This window comes from Streptopelia decaocto (genome assembly GCF_964273445.1).
Source record: "Streptopelia decaocto genome assembly, chromosome: 2".
Lineage (NCBI taxonomy): Eukaryota > Metazoa > Chordata > Aves > Columbiformes > Columbidae > Streptopelia > Streptopelia decaocto.
This window is the reverse complement of record NC_138655.1, coordinates 102,284,072-102,297,230: the sequence shown is the minus strand read 5'-3', so window position 1 is coordinate 102,297,230 and position 13,159 is coordinate 102,284,072.

Here is a 13,159-nt window from a genome sequence, read left to right as displayed (position 1 = left end):
TATTGGAACTTCCTTTCTTCCTTCAGAAGGTGGCTGTACAATGATTGATTCAAGACTGGTGTTGGAACCTTCTGGTAGAAAGGCTCTTCAAAGGCAACCTGTGCTCAATAATTTATTCCTGAATTACTAAGCTATCCCCTGAAACAAATGCTTAATACCTGTTTTCCTTAGTGGAGGTAGGGAAGGAGAAGCACCTACTGAGTGTAACATGGCTGCTGGCTGAAGATACTTTGGGTCATACTCTTGCAGAGCAGACTCTGATGTCTGGCAATATCTTATTTCAGGAGTTTATGTGGATCTAGAGCCAAATTCCTTTTCCTTCCTGTGTTACTGTCTCTGTAGTAAATTATTGACATGAAATAATAAAACTAATAGCTTTAGCATAAGAAAGTGTTGGGAAATATAGACTGTCTTAGCCTATGTTGAGGTCTTAGCTTCTTGAACTATTTGGTAGACTGCTTCTTATAGAACTCGGTTAGAAAGTGGTCACATAGAACCTGATTAGCATAACTCTCTTAGCATAAATTAGCTTTAGGCTGCAAGCTGTGAACTTCTGAAGTTTCTGCCTAATTTAGTAAAGAAGGGCCCCAGTGTCAGTTCAAACCAAAGACAAGTGAGCTTTGTTCATCCACAGAAGCTGCATTCCTGGATATAAAAAATGGAACGGTATATCTGAAGACAAGAAACCACAGAATGTGAGAATTTACTAATGTTTTGGCTATTGCCAAGGAGTTTTTTCAACTTCCTTAACTATGGTCTGTTTCCAGTTATCAGAAAGGCCGTACTACTCCTAATTATGCTAGCATTATAAGAGCTGAATTTCTGATCTTATGAAGGGAATCACATAGCTAGGAGAAAGTCAGAGAAAAGGCTTATCTCAGAGTTTCAGGCAGATTTCCAGAGTTGCAGTGGAAACTTTTTATGCGAAGAGAGAGAGATCATGAAGGGGTTGGCAGTTCAGAAGATCTGTGACAAAAACAGAGGTACAGTGCTACTCCAACGAAGACCAAGCTAGACTTTATCCCTTTGTCTGCATGATTGCTATAAAACTCACCCAGCAGAAGTGTGGTGGTTTGGAGCTGAATCAGAACGTCTGAACCCAACCTCTGTGTTCTGAGTTGGCAAAGGAATCCATAAGATTGCTAGGCTTCTCTTTGCCTCAGAAAGACCTACGGAGGTAAAAATTCTAGTTAAAACTCTTTTTCTCTTCACTGTCCAATGCTTCAGTATCCAAAAATTAATATTGAAGCTACTTTGCACAAATACCTTTGGAAATAATCAATTGACACCAGCCTACATCAATCCCTGGAAGATTTCATAGGCTGCAAAGGTGTTTCAGATTAATATTTTTCCCCACATACTCTGCTGATCACTTGTTTGATAAAGAATCTGCCCTGTAGGTTCATCTTCTACAGTTCTTAAACATCTGATTAACTTGAAGTGAGGATATCAGCAATAGTAACATAATAATGTAGTTTAAAGTGCTTATGTAAGATTTAATGTTTCTTCCTGGGAGAATGAACCTGGTATTTCATAGTTTAGCCCCAGCATCCCCCACACACTGCCTCTGCTGACAGATAAAACCATGTCCATACTCGGTGGGAGTAGGAGGAAAATTAGGAAACAAAGGCAATACTTGTGGGTTGGGATAAGAACAGTTTAACAGAGCAGCGAAGGAAAAAATGGACAAGTAGTATTAACAACAATTATGAAAGAACCAACAAAAGCACTGGGCACACAGTGCAACACGGCCCAGGCAGTGCTCCCAGCACATGGCAGTCATGCCCTGACAGCCTCTCCCGCCCCTGAAGGGACAAGTGAAATCCCGCCCTCAGGTCACGTTAGAACTCTCCTGTCACCCCTGCCACAGCGTGCACTGAAACCACCCTTCCCTCCCCCGGCCCCAAACCACGGCTTGCACCCAAAACACAAAAGCACCAAACTGCATGGTCGAGAGGGAACCGGCCCCACCCAAAGCAAGAACTAGACAACCCCCCTGGCTGATTGCCTTTGTAACTGAGCATGATCTTTAATGGTATTGAATACCAAGATGTCCTGGAAGTGTACAAATTAACCACATCTCGACAGCCCCAGCACACTAGCAAATGTCTGTTTCACTCCTGAAAGATTTAATTTATCTGGATATATGTCACAAATAAAAAATATTAGAATCAGACTGAATGAAAAAAGGCCAATTATATTTGTTAGGATCTCAATCAGGGCTGCTCACCGTCTTAATTCACTGAAGTGAAATTTTAGGTTATGATTTAGAAACAGAAGGATTTAAGAAATAGATTTTTCTAAAGAATTTGACATGTTATTTCATGGTCTAATGAGCCTCTGCTGTTCCTTGTAAGCTTTTAATAAGCTCTAAAACCACATTGGAATTATTGTAAGTCATCCTTTCATCTTCTAAGATATTTAAAGGAGAGACCGGCTTGCATCATGTTGTGGTTTTCTATTTCTATTCTGTCAAATTTAATTAAAAAAAGAAAAATAAAAAATAGGGCACAGGTTTTCTTTTCCCAGGCAATGCATAACGATGTTTTGAAAAACAGAGCTTTTCCTAACAACCATGGTTGTAAATGGCACGTTTTCTCTTTACTGCTTCTCGCAGATCCTGTGTTCAAGATTCAAATCAATCTGAATTTGTTGAAAGTTTCTGGAAGGCAATAATATCTTAGATATAATTTTTTTCCTTAGTCTGTAGGTGCTTTCTTACTCTTTGTTTGTTTGGTTTCTTTCTTAGTGTCTATGTCTTTTGAGATCAGCTGTATCACCTTTGTGTTTATGTTTGTGTTTATATCTGGAGATTTTTTACTGTTTAGACTGCCTTATATTTTCCCATGCATTCAGTATAAATTAGCTGGCTGACTTTGTAGCCAGTATTTAATTGAATGCATTGCTCGTCAAAGAAGGTGGAGACTTGCCATTTAATGTTAAGCTATTTTATATCACAGATTTGCATTTCATCTTCTCTGAAATGTGAGGCTGGAACTGTATGTTACTGTATAAATATGCTACCTTTCTGGTTCTTTGAAAAAGACTGTCATTGTAACTTGTGAAATATATTTCTGTGAAATACATTAAAATTCACTGTTGTTTACTCCACCTTTTTTTTTCTTTTTTTTGAGGGGGCAGAAGGGATGACTGTTCTTAAACGCCTGCTCAATTGTACGCAAAGTTCGGAATGACTGCAATAATCTTATTTTTGAAACTTCTGATATCTCTTGAAATACTAGCTTTCTAACATTAGAGGCCAGCAGATTTGCAGGATGCTTTCAAACCAAGCATGGAGGGTCTTGAAAATCCAAGCTCCTTAGACTAGTTTAGGCCCCAAATAAGGTTTAAACAGGGAAAAGCAAGCATTTCAGTCCCATTTGTATCTTAGCAAATATTTCTTGCTAAGCAAATGAAAACCTTATGCCTTTGGTCACAGGTAACCTTACAACCCTGGTGGTTGTCTGTCACTTCTGAGTTTGAGATTAATCACACAAACACAAGCACATTGTTGCTGCTTTGCCCCCAGCAAAAGGCTGAAAGGGGATTTATTTGTTTTATTTTCTTCATGTAGGATGGTTGCTCTAATGAAGCAATGTAATTACAGCTGTTTTTCTGATCCAGACACTTACAGATAACCTTTCTAATGGAAATACTTCATGCCCAATGCAGGGGGGCTGCAAAATGCCAGAGGAAACCTACCTCTTTTCTAACCTTCTTGATGTTCTTACATTATCTTCCTGTGTCCTCTGTCTCTGATGGTCTGTATTACCTTGAAATAAGGGCTTTATGAAAATAAGTTCTCAAATAACCTGTAGCCTCATCTGTTTAGAAAATCAGACATGGTGAAGGAGGAGATTTGACTGAAGGACTTAAAGTTTAGGGAAAGGCTGAAGCAGGCAGTCAGTGATCTATTCAGAAATCTGAAGCACTTCTTTTATTACAACTGCTCCCATGCAGTTATCATTGTTGAATGAGCAGAATTTCTTTATACATAGATGACATGTTATACACTTCAAAATATGATGCTGTTCTGTATGCAGCACTTGGAAAAGATACTGCTTACACTTGCTATCACACATGAAACATCACGATTTCAAGCTCAAGTATTTGTGTATGAAGTCTATGGGAGATTGGCTCCTCTGTAAAAATAAAAGTATAACTTTAAAATAAATCCAGAAATTGTGAGAGATGACAATTCAGAGAGAAATCCAATTTCTGCTGTCTCATATATATTATATGTTCATGTTTATCTTTAATGAACTAAGAAAAATAAAGCATAAAAAGGTAATAGTGGTGCCATACATTTTTTTTTTTAATGTTTTGTTTGTGGATTCCTTAAAGACTGTAATGAACCAGATTATTCATGTCTACAACTATATTTTAAATTAAACAAAACAAAACAAAACAGAATGTCTGGAATGTTGAAAGAGGCAGGGAAAACTGCCATAAATGAACTGCAGTAGATGAAAGGTGGGTTATTATACTGAGGAGCTTACTTGTACTGTCTTACCCTTCCCTAGTCATCTGCTTTTGGAGGTAATATCTTGGTCTAACTGAACCTTTCAGTGTTGCTACTTTTGTTTCCATAATTTCAATTAATCTTCTCATATATCCATTTCTCAGCATGTGTCCAGCTTTAAATACTGCAGTAATCCCATTGGACCAGATGGGAATGCTTTTGTCCTTTAAGTTTAGTGAATGTTTAAGTTTTCCGAGGATCAAGATGGCACTTAGAGAACTACTTGTTTAGAAATTTAAAGGCAACATTCAGAATGAAAAAAAGGAAAAACACAAAACACAGCACCTCTGATTAAGTGGTTTTGAGGTTGCAAAACCAGCTGCAGTGGTATGATTCTGTAATTTAATCTGAAGAAAATGCTAGATTTAGTCATGAAGTCACAGAATCCTTTCATATTATTGACCAGATTGTTGTATTTAAAACTGTTGAGTCCAAGATTAATTATTTGCAGCACAGGCTCTTAAATTATTAAAAACTGAGATAAACTGAAGCTAAATCTGTTCCATTGCACTTTTAAATGCACAGAAGCATCACTATGAGCAGAACTTAGTTCGCTATTTTTCTTTGTAGAGCTATAAATAAGAAATGTGATTTCATCCATTTATAAATGAAGACCTTCATTACTTGTTTGTGGTTTATGATACACACAAGCTAAATCTGTCCTTCCATGTGATGCAAAGTGAAGGTCCCTGTCAGCTGTAATTCCTGTATGTGGAAGACAAGTGCTACATTCTTTTTCCCCAGTGGAGTGAATGTTTGCTGTGTTTAATACCATACAATTTTATTTCCCTATGAGTCAATAATCTGAGGCTAAATGCTGCCATTCCTTTCTCATTCTACATTGTTGAGAGGTTGAAAACTGAAAGTGCTTTTTTTTTGTTTGTTTGTTTGGTTGGTTTTGTTGTTGTTATTTTCAGCAGGAGCAATGCATACCAATGCTAAATGAAATGCTAACCATGAGAAGAGCTAAGATTCTTATCAATACAGGCACAAGGAACTGAAGAGCACCTGCCGTTCAGCTTTTGTCAGCCACAGGTAAACATGTAATATAGCTTTAGTCAAGAAGGATCCTTGGAACATCTCATCTTCATGTCCTGACATAGCGCAGATACAGAATGCTATAGCCACACTTGAAGTGTGCCAGAATAAGAGAACAAGAGAGTTCAGTTTTCAACTGAATAGCAAGGAAAATTGACACTTCAAATACCAAATGTCATGATTGGGTCAAGCCTGAGATGGTGAGCCTGATCTATTGGCTAAGCCTCTGACAGATCTACCATCTTAAATCTGATCTCTAGCTATGTGTGATCTTATCGGAAAAGCCCCTTCCCACCCCAAAATTCTAGAAATTACACATCAAAGGGAGATTATAGGAAGGATCTTTTCTGAATGATGCAGGAGAAAGAAAAGCATAGGATTAACATAGTCTAAATATGGTGCAAACAGACAGTGATCTAGTTTTGTCTCAGATCCCCTGGGTAATACCAAGGTAAAGAGCAAATATCTTTAAAAGGAAAAAGCAAGTCCCATATTTGATACAAATCTCCTGGGCAAAAGCAGTCTTTTGGGATCCAGATGAATATTACCAGAACCACACAGCTTCCAAAATGGGTTGCTGAAAGTTAATTAAATGCTTACATTTGGAGTGAAGCCTTCAGTGATGCTAAAAACTGGCGCCTCCCTGGAATGTTCTCCTTCATAAAATTTTTCTGCATCTACAGTCATAAAATGAGGCAATTCTTATAAAGCTGAACCATATTAGAGGGCTTATTGGACTCAGTATTGAGCATCATCCCTTAAAAATGATCTCTGAGGCATGTTCTCTATCAATGTGTGGTTTTCTCCTGCTAGCAGCTTCTTTCTGGAATCTGTGTTCATAATTCTCTGAGGCAATTCTTTAAGGGCATGTCCTGCAGAAAACAGTGTTTAAGCTTCCTTTCATCTCTGTAGTCTGTACACCTTGTCTAAAATGAGCTTAATTGAGAAGTGCTGGAAGAAACAGCGGACAATTACTATTGCTTTTTCCTAAAGCCGAGATTAAAAATGTTACCCTTTATGTTGTTCCTTCCAAAATCAGGAAGAAAGACATTTTCCTGTGCTGTCTGTGGAACAGATCCTGGGAATATTTTAAAAAATAAACTCTGTAAATATGCTTTCTATAGACAGTAATTTTTGCTTTTCCCAAGATGACTCTGAGATTTCTGTTTTATTCTAAGATAATTGGTGGAAAAGAAAAACTTCCTAATTTAACAATAGGTCTGATTCAACCAGTGGTGCTTGGCTGCTATTCTGCAAATATTTGTGCAACAGAAAACTTTGCACATCAATATATATGTTAATTTATATGGGATTTTTATTGCTTATATGTAACTATAGATTTTACATTCCTAGCTAAATCATTTCTGTATTCTAAAATACTAATGTGCTAGGCATTTGTTTATTTATTTGTTTTGTTTTCAATTTTGGTCATTGGGAATAAAAATATTAAAATAATTTTAGCACATATTTTTATGAAGATCCAGATTCTCATATTTACTGCATGAAACACCATTGTGCACAGGCTTTGTACATGCCATAAAGTGTCTGGTTTAAGAGGTCTCAGAAAATGGTCTCCCTTTCCCTGTACTATTGAAGTTTAGCTCTTTGATTAAATAATACACAATAGGGTTCAAGTCCTTAGAAATACTTTGCTAGCTCTGTGTCCACAAGGTGTCAGTGTGGATTCTTAATTCACTTCTACTGTTCTCTGCCTTATAACATCGCTGAAAATAATGGTGACAAACTTGGGCAACCCCTTCTGCAGACGCTTCCTTCAAAGCTGAAAGGGCTATTCATTAAAAATCCCATTATTGACCTGGATCTGTTCTTTGTCACTTAAAGTGACTTTTGGTTCAGTCCATTGTTTCTAATCCTTCCTTGAAGAAATACTACGCTTTGGATGTGTCTATTGAACAGCAGAGACCAGTGAAGTTTATCTGACAGCTGACACTAAGGCTTGCGGGTTCAAGCCGTACAAGACATTGCTGAGTGTCGGGTATCCAATCTGCATAGAAACAAAATGCTAATGACACGGGGCTGTAAAAGCTAACTACAATTGCGCAGAGACAAGGCTTGTTAGGCTAGGATCATTGCAGTGTTAATGTAGCATAAGGATTTTTCTAACCTGAATTAACATTTCTGCGTTGGCTTGCATTGCATCTTGTAGGTGCTAACATGTAGTCAGGTTTAATTGATTATCTCAGAGTAAGTAATGTTGTTTGGCAATAGGTCCTGCATATTAATCTCCTTCTGTGTAATGCTTGGTGATTTTAGTTCAGGTTGTTTACTGTGTCTTGCTACGTATCCCTGTAGTGGAGGAAAAAGCCAGCAGAATTTGGTAAACTTTCAATGCCCAAATAGCTGTTGCTTAAATACTACTGAATTTCATCTGAGTTGCCAGCTTTTGCTAAGGACAATTCAATTGACCTTAATACTATGGACATGTAGCACATAAAAGGCATTTAATCAAGTCTCACACACCACTCCTTTGAAAGCCTGCTTGAAAACTCTGAAGATACCCTGATGAACATTTTATTAAAATGCACTTTTAATAAAAATAGTTTGCTTCATGCAGCTAGCTATAGGAGTATTTTTTTTTCTTTAGATAAATGAACTAAACTGTCTAACAGACTACTTTATAAATAATATTCTCTAAGTAAGAATTGAAGAGAAACAATGGCTTTGAACCAAAATTATGATAAATCTACAGAAAACGTTTTCTAGCAGCATGCGTAAAAAGAATGTGACTGATGTTCCTTGTATAGCAGAACATGATTTTATTTCAAATATGTCTCCCAGGGTCAGGCAACCAGCAGGGAATCTACATCTGTCAAAACCAAAGCTAGTTTTTCTAGGCAATTAAAAATACATTTAAAATTGTATCCTTTGTCTATCATAAGAAAAATCACAATTTTTTCAGTAAACATGGAAGTGAAATAATACAATAAAAATGTTAAAGAAGGATTCAACATGCAATTATAAATATATATTTCAATTACTTTTCATAAAACACATTTTTATTGTACTATTGAAATACATCCAGAGGAACTGATATGTTCTTTAGTCTTGTGATTTTTATATCACACCTTTCTGTGTAATTGCAATTCTGGTCATCCTTAAATATAGCTTACTGTATTAGTGGATAAGCTGGCAACTAGAGGTGTGAGAGTCTGAGGAAACATTCTGTACTTCACGTGTTTATTACACTGTGAAAAGCTGCACTGTGTCTTAAAATAAGATAATGAGATATTAGACATCATCTATTTGTGTGAGAAAATTCTTTGTAAATGTTAAGAAGGTATACCACTGTTCACGACTAATAATTTGACTCTTTGAAGCTTTATGATTCTCCAACTATTTATTATGTGCCTGGCATGTTTTCAATATTTTTGTTACAGAAGCCTTCTCTCATATTCCTTTTTGTCAGAAACCTTAGGAGTAGATATGGTGGAAAGTTCCCAATTTGGGAATATAGGTGTTCTTGTGGGTCTCACTGACTCAAATGAAACAAAAAATTGTCTGGGATTTCAGCCCATGCAAACATCTTTTGTTTCATGCAAATGTTGTAGAAGAAAATGTCAAGTGTGAAACATAATTCTTGTCAGGTCAGTACCATGTGTTCTGCTTACTCAGCTGAATAATTATTCTATCTTTGCTATAGGTTCGATATCTCGTACTGAACACTTGGGTTTTTTTTGCTGTTTTGAAACAGCAGAAGACAGAGTAGCCAGGCAAAGTTTGGAACAGGAGCTCTGCTTGAGGAAAGTACAAGAAGAGGACTGGGGAGGATAGTGGAGTCCCCCTCCTTTTCCCCAAGAAGGAAAGGCTAACTCACCCTGAAGGAAACACCACCAATTTGAAACACTAACAAACACAGTTATGCAGCCTTAGGAGGTATGTCCAGACTTCAGAGCAATCTAAATAAGGATGTGGATTTGATAGTACTTAGTAAAAAACCCCAACTTTTCAACAAAAAGAAAGGTTTTCAAATTTAATTATAGCAAAGCTCATGATATAGTGGTTTTAAAAGATATACTAGTGTCTGTATGTGGTGAACATACCATAGCTTGGTAACTCTCTATGTATTATTATTTGGGGGTCAATGGGGAGAACAAGCCAAACACTTCTTCACAGATTTTAAGGCAAGAAAGAATCATGACAGTCTACCCTTCTTTTGTACCTTTTTTTTACATGTACCGAGGTTAAAATAAATAACAATAATAATGCTTAGAGCTTATTTATGAAAGCAACAAGCATACAAAATCTCAGCTGTGTAGTTCCACACACCATTGTATGTTCATTATGTATTCAACAAAGTTGATGGGTAGAAAATTACCAGCATGGTCTGAAAATGCAGAATATTCATCTCAGGGAAAACGATCAGTTTGGGGCTCTGAGAGGAATATTTGCTGCTGGGAATATGGGAAGGGCATATGCACACAGAGGTGCTATCATCCATCCGTCCATCCATCCATCCATCCATCCATCCATCCATCCGTCCGTCCATCCACTCATCCATCCCCTTCCTCTGACATGTGTACTATTTCTTTTCACAGGACATTAAGTGGCTTCTGGAACCCATCAGCTGACTCAGGATCAAGATCAATGTAATCAAACCTTCATAGCTCATACAGCAGAGAACTGTTAAGTAATCCAGGGACACAGCCCAGTTACATTTTCTGATGGTTTTCCACTGACAGGTTTTTTTCAGTATATGTTGTCAAATGTGATGAGATGTAGGACTCACATAAGATGTGGCAATGGGATGATTATTTTAAAAAAATTATTCTTGTATATAAAAACAAATTAATTGCAGAGTCATAATTATGCTTTTTTTCTCCATTCATATGAGTGAGTGTCTAATTAGCTACTCACTGCTACGTTTTACTGAGCTCCTTCAGTTTTAAACAAAGACAGCCGTATCCTTTAGAAAGTCCAATGGAAAACACATTTTCATTAGATTATTGCTGCTTCCAGCTGAATGGCTTCAACATCACTGCTTGGCTACTAGGCTGCTAAGGCATCTCAAATAATCCAGTAGAAGTTAATGTGTTTTGTGAGGTTCGGTAAGAGTAAGCTAGAATGAAGGTGAAATGAAGAATGAATTAAGGTGGATTCTTAGGTTCTTAATAAAAAGTGTTTCCTTAATTAATAGAAAATATTTTTTCAAAATATAATTCCTTCCCTGATGCTTCATTTGGTAACTTGTCATAATTGTTTTCTAATTTCTCTGATTCTCCATGTCATCACTGAGTGGGATATAGGCTGCATTTATTGAACATTACTGGCCGCTCTGGAAGACAGAATGATTTTGCCCATAAAATCTATTGATTACATGCTCTAAATTTCTTTTAAATTAGCTTAAAATTATCACTGCTATTTCATAATAATGAAGATGGCATTAGACAGGGTTGCAACAAGCATTTTTAATTTCAGGGAGCTTTTTAATAATGAAAACTAGTATCAGCTGAAGGGCATATCACTCACCACTAGCTGTCAAGGAAATGAAAGCAGATTCTATTTCTAATTCAGATATCTCATTTAGATGACTGAATAAATGTGGGACAATTTCAGTCAGGAGAGTCTTGAGTGTACCAAGGAATGGGTGGGTAGAAAAGATATAGTTACTCTACAGCAATGAGGTTAAGCATTTCTTCAACTTACCAAAAAACCCAATAATTATTTTTCAGATTTATTTCTCCACTAGTTCTTCTTATGCTTTGCTTTTTTCCCAAGGCATTACAGATTTTAAAAGCCTTTCAGCAAGTGCAGATTTTCTGGTGAGCAGAAGGGGCTGAGCAAACATCTCAGTTTGCTGGTATTACACCTTCACAGATTTGCTGCACTGATATTGGTGCTCCTCATGGTCATTATTCATCTTAAAAATAAAGATGTCACTCAGGGATTTCAAGGACTGAGATTGAGCTCAAGTGAATTTTGGCTGTTATGAACTGCAGCTTAACATTGTATAAATTGTATGAATAATAATCACTTTTTATTCTTTAACATTATCTTCTTTGAAAGCTATTCATTTGGTTTTTGAATCTCTTTGGGGACATTATGAAATGGAGATGCCATCTGTCATCCTGAGATCAGCCCTGCAAATATAACGCCATCATTGTGTTGCTGTCACAATCAGAGGAGATTATATGTTGATGGGATAATGGCCTTGAATGCCACCAGCTTCCACTTTCAAGGTAACAGATTCCAGAACTAAATTAGGATTCAAACACAGCAATTGTTCTCTTGTCTCATATTACTTTCTCTTCACATTCCGCCCCTCTATAAAAATGATACAAATGCAAACAATTCAACATCTATCAATTTCATAAATGCTATGAGCTACATTGTTTCTAGCTCTATGGAGGTTTAGAAAGGCATGTAATGGTGGTGGCAATATTGAACCTATATATCTGTATGAGTGACTTTCTCAGTTTGCTGAGAGTTTGAAGGGAAGGACCTCTCCAGAAGATGATTCAGCTTATCTGAAAACTTGAATTACCTAAAAAGCATGTCTCACTTCCAATTGCACAGGAAATTAAGGAATATTCGTTATTGAGCTGCCAAAACCTCTGTGGGGCAGGTCCAGATTGGAAAGTCTATCCCATGGGGGAAGGAGGAAGTTTATTCTGTGACCCTTACTATTATGACACCACATTTTTGAATAGCCTTTCTTCATCATTCTTTCCTCCCTTTTTAATTTGTGCTGACTTGAAATGCACTCTGTTTTTACAATAGCAAATAGAAGAGATTAAATTCCTGGAATGGTATCAAAACCTTATTTGTTTCTACTGACTTCAAACTCAGTTTTATTTGGGTTCAGGTCTGAGTAGCTCTCCATGAATTTACTCCAGGTGAGCATCTTGACTGCAGTGCAGAGGCACTGCCTTTTGCAGTTAGTCAGGCACTTGATCATGATGGCTGTGGTTTCAGGGGAAGACTCTTTAATGATTTGTAGATTTTTTCCCAGGAGATTATACTGCTGTATGGCATTTACTTTCTGCATCTAGAATCAGTAACATAAGTAAGCACACAGGAGATGCAACAGATAGGTTTGTGTTTTGCAGTGCAAAATGCAAGAAATGTTTGGCAATAGAGTGTTTCTGATGAGTACTTTGGTTTTGTGTCCATTTTCTGCAGATTCTTTAGGATAAGACCTCTCTAGATCCTAGATGTTGTGAGGGTCTCATGAAACAGTGATGGGAACAACATAATTTAATAGATGGATATATACAACACGGAAGGAAGTGTTGTCTCCTTTGTAGATGTACACAGAAAGGGTAAGGAAAATTCACTGGGACAAGTTAATACCTTACAAAGAAAAAATTATTTCCTTGTGAGAAGGATTTTTCAGTCCAGTCTGGCATTGTGCAAGCCAGCTCTGATTTAAGAACTACAGAGTTGTCTTTAAAGAGACACAGAGACCAAGCCAATGCATCTGGAATTTGAACAATACTTACTTGTTCAAGCTTTGCATTTTGCTCAGTACAGTTGATGTACTTTGTCTCCATTGTGTCTCCATTGTGTGTGGAGTGCCTTCAGATCTGTCAGTCTTATGCCATGGAGAACCTCAGTAAGTGATGTGTGACAGCTCCAGAA